The sequence below is a fragment of the Antechinus flavipes genome, chromosome 1 (genome assembly GCF_016432865.1).
Source record: "Antechinus flavipes isolate AdamAnt ecotype Samford, QLD, Australia chromosome 1, AdamAnt_v2, whole genome shotgun sequence".
Taxonomy (NCBI): Eukaryota; Metazoa; Chordata; class Mammalia; order Dasyuromorphia; family Dasyuridae; genus Antechinus; species Antechinus flavipes.
The window spans coordinates 486,885,344-486,892,853 of record NC_067398.1 but is presented as its reverse complement, the minus strand read 5'-3'; the positions used below and the strand labels follow the sequence as shown (position 1 = coordinate 486,892,853).

At 33.5% G+C, this 7,510-nt stretch overlaps 1 pseudogene; it reads right to left on the bottom strand.

Moving 5' to 3' along the window:
* Window positions 1-902: 902 nt before the first annotated feature.
* On the bottom strand, window positions 903-1,607 carry LOC127546853 (centrosomal protein of 83 kDa-like; annotated as a pseudogene).
* Window positions 1,608-7,510: the final 5,903 nt, after the last annotated feature.

Here is a 7,510-nt window from a genome sequence, read left to right as displayed (position 1 = left end):
GTGGCTAGAAACTGGAAAATGAATGGATGCCCATCAATTGGAAAATGGCTGGGTAAATTGTGGTATATGAATGTTATGGAATATTATTGTTCTGTAAGTAATGACCAGCAGGATGAATACAGAGAGGCTTGGAGAGACTTATATGAATTGATGCTGAGTGAAATGAGCAGAACCAGGAGATCATTATACACTTTGACAACATTTGTATGAGGATGTGTTCTGATGGAAGTGGATTTATTTGACAAAGAGACTTAAGGGAAGCAACAAACTGGGAAAACATCTTTACAGTTAAAGGTTCTGATAAAGGCCTCATTTCAATGGATAAATGATGGACAGAAGCAGCTACACCCAAAGAAAGAACACTGGGAAAAGAATATGAACTATTTGCAATTTTGATTTTCTTCCCAGATTATTTTTACCTTCTAAATCCAATTCTCCCTGTGCAACAAGAGAACTGTTCGGTTCTGCAAACATATATTGTATCTAGGATATACTGCAACATATCTAACATAAATAGGAATGCTTTCCATCTAGGGGAGGGATGGAGGGAGGAAGGGGAAAAATCGAAACAGAAGCGAGTGCAAGGGATAATGTTGTAAAAAATTACCTTGGCATGGATTCTGTCAATATAAAGTTATTATTAAATAAAATAAAATTTAAAAAATGTGTTTATAATTCTTAAACGGTTACAAGTTATATTCTAACAAATTTCTGAAATCAATTCTTTTAATAAAGCATCTTGTTTTTAGTGATACTTAAGCAATATGGCACATAGTCGGTACTTTTTCCAATTATAGGCAAAATGTTCTTTTGGCAAGAGAGAATCAAGCCTCTAAAATTCCACAAATGTGTCAGTTTCCATTTTTATTAAGTCATTGTTTAGGTGGACTAGTGCTGCAGCCTCATTTTCCAGGAGGCCCTAGCTCTTCCAGCTGCTTCCTCTGAGTGGTTTCCAGTTCTTCCAAAATTTTCCAAAGGAGACAGTTATCTTTGATGTTTCTCTTCCAGAAGGTTAGGGAGAAAAGATGCTTCTTAGCCAGAAGAAATTAACAGAATTGAATGATGTTGCTGGGGAGCATGCTGGGAATCAAGATTAAAGTTCAATACTCATGTCTTCTCTGTATATCTTTCAATCGTTTTTGGAGTTTAGTATATTCTTCATATGGCACATTTCATCTATTTAAAACCTGATTTTCTATTTCTAATTCTTTGGGGTTTTTTGCTTCCAGAAGTTCTACTTTTTCTTGTAGTTTCTTCCATTTGTTTTTATAAAGGGGTTTTCTCTTGTTCTGAGCAAATGCAGCTCTCTGCAGTTTCTCTTTGGCCTGGCTATATTTCTCTTCTTTTTCTTTGATGCATTCTTGATGATTATGCTTCTTTTCCAACCATTCTATCTGCTTCCCTTCCAATGAATTTTCAGCCTCTACCTGAGTCTTTTCTGCATGACTCCGTGTACTCTGGTATTCCTGTTTCAGCCTCTCCAGTCTCCTTCAGCAACCAGTTAGAATCCACGAATTCAGTTTCTATGTGAGAGTGGTAACTTGGATCTGTAAATCATTGATTTGCATTTTAATATCAGCATTTTCAGGGGCAACTAGATGGTGCATTGGATAGAGCACCAGCCCTCAAGTCAGGAGGATCTGAGTTCAAATCTGACCGCAGAAAGTTAACACAGTTTAGCTTTGTGACCCTAGACAAGTCACTTAACCCCAACTGCCTGAGCAAATCATCTTTGGCTGTTTGTACTTTCCATACTAATTTACAATACTTTTCTAATAAAAAACATTTTGTAGCATTCAATAATTGATTTGAGGATTTCATTGATTGCAGTTCATCCACTTGATTTTGAATTTTGTTCCTTTCTATTTCACCCTTAGTTCTTGCTGCATCCAGTTTAACATCTGTTATTTTTAATTTGTTTGATTGTTTTAATTCTTCAACTTTACTGGTCAATGCAGTGATTTCTCTTACTACCTTGTGCAGTTTATTAAGGGTGTTTTCCTTTAGTAATTCCATTCTTACATCATGAAAAAGCAGTTGAAATTTTTCCTGAAGAGTTTGTTTTTCATTTAAGAGTTCATCAAGTTCATTTTGTAACTTCCTGTACTCCTTCTGTAACCTTGAGTGTTCAGTTTTCAAAAACTGGTAATTAGTTTTATGATGTTCACATAGAATTCTTTCACCAATTAACAATTTCTGGACTCTGAATATGTATGCAGCAGCACAGTTTCTCCACCAGGAGGAAAAATGTTGGCAAAAGCATCCATCTTGGTTAGTCAGTTGATAACCATATAAAAACAAATTTTGGCTTAGCCTATCACCTTTAGTATTAATTCCAGAAATATTTCCCACTACTTTCTCTCTTTGGCAAAATCCCAGGTGGCCAAATGATACCATGGCTCCTCTCTGGGCCTTTTAAAGTGTGTGCACAAACTAGATCGGGGAGGAAGTCATGTGGGCTGCAGACATCGCTGCCTGCCACCAACATGCCTGCAGCTCCAGCATGGGATCTTCTTGGGGCTTACTACTCCAAATCATGATGATAGACCCCTGATAAGGTTTTTAAGTGGTCGAAAAGGTAAGAAATATGAAGACAAGAATACTGCCACTGCCCATCACATGGGGAGAAAATGGTCCCAGGATGGTTATAATGATACCCTTTAATAATAAAAAATTGACCAGAGAAACTCCAATAGTTAAATGCTTCATTACAACTTTGTTTCCAAATCACACCATTTTCATTCTCTTTTTCCCTAGTGTCATTCAGGTATTTAGTTCCTCTTTCAAAGATATGTGCCCAGAACTCTACAATCTCTCTGGGCTTTGTAGTAGCTTAGGGTTCTTCTGGATTCCTGCTTGAAATGAGGTAATAATGCTAAGCCAACCCCATTCTAGGATGCTTAAAGGAAAAGAGTCTGGGAAGAAGCCAAAGTCAAAGACAATCTCCATCATGCCTCCTTCCCCAAATTCTTATAGTACAGATTTTGGGGAATTTCCCCTTCAATGAGATCTGGAACTCCCTCTGTTGTAGTTATACTACTACCTCATTCCCATTGGGAAAGCTTTTAAACTCTCTGTTGTCTAAGAACTATTCCATGTCTTTCTCTGGTTTCTTTTTTGTTATTGACTTAAATAAATAAATTTGCTTTAAAAAACAGATGCTTCCAACAGCATAGGCTCTTTGTGATTGGAATGAACTTGCCAAGTTTTGATTCTTTCATGTCCTGGTGTTTTGCTTCCTGAGCACTTTTCCAACTGGCATCTGCTGTCTTCACTTAGTCACTCATCAACACACTTTGGATTTCTAATGCAGCTCATGGCTTGACTCACCTTAGGTACGACTTACTCATTGCTTCAGTTGATAGGAATCTCTATGCTGCCCAACCTCATTTGTTCCTCCCTGTAGTATGCCCACCATGTCTCCTTTTTTCTTGTGTCTGACTTTCAATTCCCTGAAATGCTGGGTCATTTTCCTTAAACTACCTGCTTTTGACGGTCCTCAATTCCATCCTATCCCCTCCATATTCATTCTGTACTCAAGTTCTAAAGGTATATTTTTTTCTGTTTGACATATCTCCCTTCAAAACATTCATCAAGAGATCAAGAGATCCATGAGAGCTAATAAGAGATGCCAAAGGCCAGAACTCTCCATTTTTTTGAGAAGCACCATTTCTGCCTTAAGTCAAATGATATCCAAGAGGTATTCAAGAGTTTTAGAAGCAACACACTGGTGACCTCATCTCCAGAGAAGTTACTTTTACTGGTGTACAAATTCTACTTCTGCTGAAATTCAAGGGCCAACAATCCTGACAGTGCTATATGATTATCAAGAAAACTCCAACAGATGCACCCTTTTCTCCATTTTGGGGAGATACTCTTTGTGAGCTGATTTCTACTTGATGTTTTCATTTTTTCCTTTTCTCAAATTTCCTTCATATATGTCTTCTTAGGCAAACTAATGCTTTAATTAATGAATATAGTTATTTTTCATATAGGTGTGTGATTTGTTTAACATGTCATGAAGTATATGAACATTTTAAATTAATAAGGGACATATGCATATTTTATAATTCATAAGTTTTAATTTATAAAATGATAAATGTTAAATAATAAAATCCACATAAATAAAAAAATATTTCAGGGTCTTTAATAATATTAAGAGTATAAAGGGATTATGAGTCCAAAAATGTTGAGAATTGCTGAATTAGATAATGCTTTCTAAATATGAGATTCACTGTTCCTTTAACTTGCACTAAATGAATGTCCCTTTTTTATGTCTTTATTTTTTTCTTGCTAAAGTCTTTAAAATGAAGGAATACAATTTAGAATTTTTGAGTACTATAACTGAAAGACATCTACCCCCAAATTTCAGCAAGCAGGACAAATCCTCTCTCTAATTTTCCAAATGACCTGCTTAAGCAGTTCTGAATATGTGGGACTCATTGTCTCAGAAGACAATCTATTCCATTTTCAAATTAATTTTAAGTAGCTCTTCCCATTGATCACTTCTTCCTATCTATTTTAAGAAGAATATCCTTCCAACTTCTGGGAATGAAAAGACAATAATGCAATCCAAAGATTTGTTTAAGAAACTATAAGAAAAAGAAAAATGTGTAAGAGAAATGGGATAGTGGCAAATTCTCATGTTAAAAGATTACTATGATGATGATTAAAAATGTTTACTTGTAGCCAATCTGTCTACAGGAATTTATTAGATTCATTGTTGCATCATTTTCAAAAATGTTAAGATGCTGACTATGGATAGAGGTCTCAGCAACTTAAAAGAATAGTCAAAGTGTAGCATCACAAAAATGATAAAAAGTTAGAAAATATATTAGAAATTTTGTCAACCATAATTACATTTCCAGTTTAAGCGTAACTAACAGTGGGAGAGATACTTTTAAATATTTTTTTATTGTTAATAAAAACATTTATTATTGCTTTAAACTGGCAAAGGAAAAGTATGAAGAGAAGAAAGTTTTATGATTCAGTAATTTAGCTGTTTTCCCAAATCTAGAAATTTTTACTTAAAATAATAGGTTTTGACAGTTACAATAATAATAGGTTTGACAATTCAATTATAGCCATATATGCATCTAATCTATATCTATATTTACATGCATGCGCATGTGTATAAAATGCATGTATGTATAATCTTCTGACAGAAAATTACTGGAAATAGCCTTTTCTTGTTTAGAATTTGAAATTTCTCTAAAATCATTGAGTAAAAGTAAGCACAAAGTAAGGAGGTTATGTTACTAGGCTTTCATTTCAGATCCAAAAAAACCTTAATGATTGTTTGCGCTGTTTTTTTTTAAAGATGCCAATATCCTTATTTCACTATCAACATTATTTCTTAGCTTTGTATCATTACTGGGACTTTGAAGCTTATTCTTTGTTTTTGTAACATGATACACAGAAGAAATCTCAAGTTCAATATATGCTAATTCCCAAAGTATTGCCAAAATATTTTTGTGCTCTTTCTCTTCCAGTCTACCCTTTATTGTTTAACTTTAGATTTTATCTCTTCTTTTCTTCTGTAAGTCATACAATTTTCTGACTTCTTTAATGCATAGGATGAATAGTTTATTTTTTCCATTTACTTGTTTGTAAGTTTTCCTTTGAAGAAGGACTAATTCACTTGGGAAACATCTACTATCTTATTTTAGGAATTAAAGTTGAACTATTGCCTTCTAATGATAGTATTAAAAATGTTTCAAAGTGATTCTTTTTCAAATAGAAGAGTAAAAATGTTTCTTTGCTTGGAATCTTTCTTTGATATTGCACCCTATATTCTGAGAAATTCTTTCTGAACAATCCAGAGGGCTTAATGGACAGTATCTCATTTATGGAGGAGCAAGTCCAAGCTTCTTTTTCACACTTCACATGGCACAAACAGCAGTGACTGAAATCAAATAAGAAGTTAATGTCTTTTTTGCTATCTCACTATTCTGAAAGAAGTGTTCAATAAATTCAGTCAATAAGTATATATTTAATATCTAGTATTATTACTATTCAGTAATCTATCTTATCTATTATCCAGTTTTATTCTAAGCACTGATGTCTTACAGAGTCCAAACTATTTTTAAATGTTTCTTATGGTTCGTTCTACTCATATAAAGTAAAATACAGAATTATAGCACTTCTCTAGAAAATTTTAGGGGAAACAACTTTCAATTTATTTTAGACTAATACTATAAAGTATACATTTTGCATAGTTCAAGTACTGTTGGGTATTATTGTTTTCATTTCTATAAATAAAGTAGCTAAATAAACTGGCTAAGAAACTGTTTTTATATAGTTTTAGTTCAAGACTGAAACATAAATTTTCTCATCTAAAATAATTGGGAAAGATAAATGGAAAATAATGAGGCCTCATGGTATATTCCAGAGGGCATAAGATAGAAAAAAAATATTTGGGGCAAGAAATAATGGCTTTAATGCTCAGCATATAGTCTAAACTTGAGCACAGATACACTTGAAAATATCTTCTCATAAGGAAGCCTCATAACTGGTAAAATGAAAGTCTGGAAATTTCAGAAATTTAAATGTAAATAGAGTCAAAAATGACAGTTCCTCTTTCTATATTTCCAAAATGTTAACTCAATCAGAAGATTAACAGTTAAGGTTTTGCCTAATTATTTACTATCATAAGAACTCAGGATGGATATATTGAATAGAACAGTGGTTTCCAAAGTTAACTGAAGATTGACCCCAAGAATATGTAATCAACTTCTAAAAGACTGAGAAGACAGTTTGAATCATGCCTCAATTGCTCAGCCAATTATCATATTTGTTTTAAACATAGTTATATTTTACCTTCATCTATGGCTACCCTAAACTCCCAAATTCTACTATCTCACAAAGATGTGCAAACTTTTTACCTTCTGATACAAAAAACAAAACAAAACAAAACAAAAACAACAACCTTCCAAAGGCATTATAATATCCTCATCTTTATCAGATCACATGTGTCATTTGGAAAAGCATTCATCCCTTATAGCACACTAGTAGGATAGGTATATATAAGCTTGCCAACAATATTGGTTTCAGTCACCAGGACCTGGGATCATTTTTCACTTCTGGTGCGTATAACTAGATATATGAGTCTGAACTAGTCATTTAATGTTTCAATGTTTGAGGCAAATAACAATAGTAATCTCTAAACACATATGCATGGATATGCAAAATGCATATTTATGTGTATGTCTATGTGCACATGCATGTGTGTATGTGTTTGTGTGTGTAATTTACTCAAACCATATATAAATAAAAATATGAGTCGATTCTGAAGCCATTCTCTTCTTAAAGAAATTTATATTACTACTAAGGCAACTATAAAGATCTCAGGAAAAAAAATGATTATAGTGAAAATGATATGTAAATACTAGGGAAAGAAGAGAAATATACTTAAGGAGATTTTTTCTAATCTTGCAACAGCCATTGCTTCTATTTCTCCTTCATAGATGTCTAGACCCATTTTTAGGGAAGGCAGGTTTGCTCAATGGTC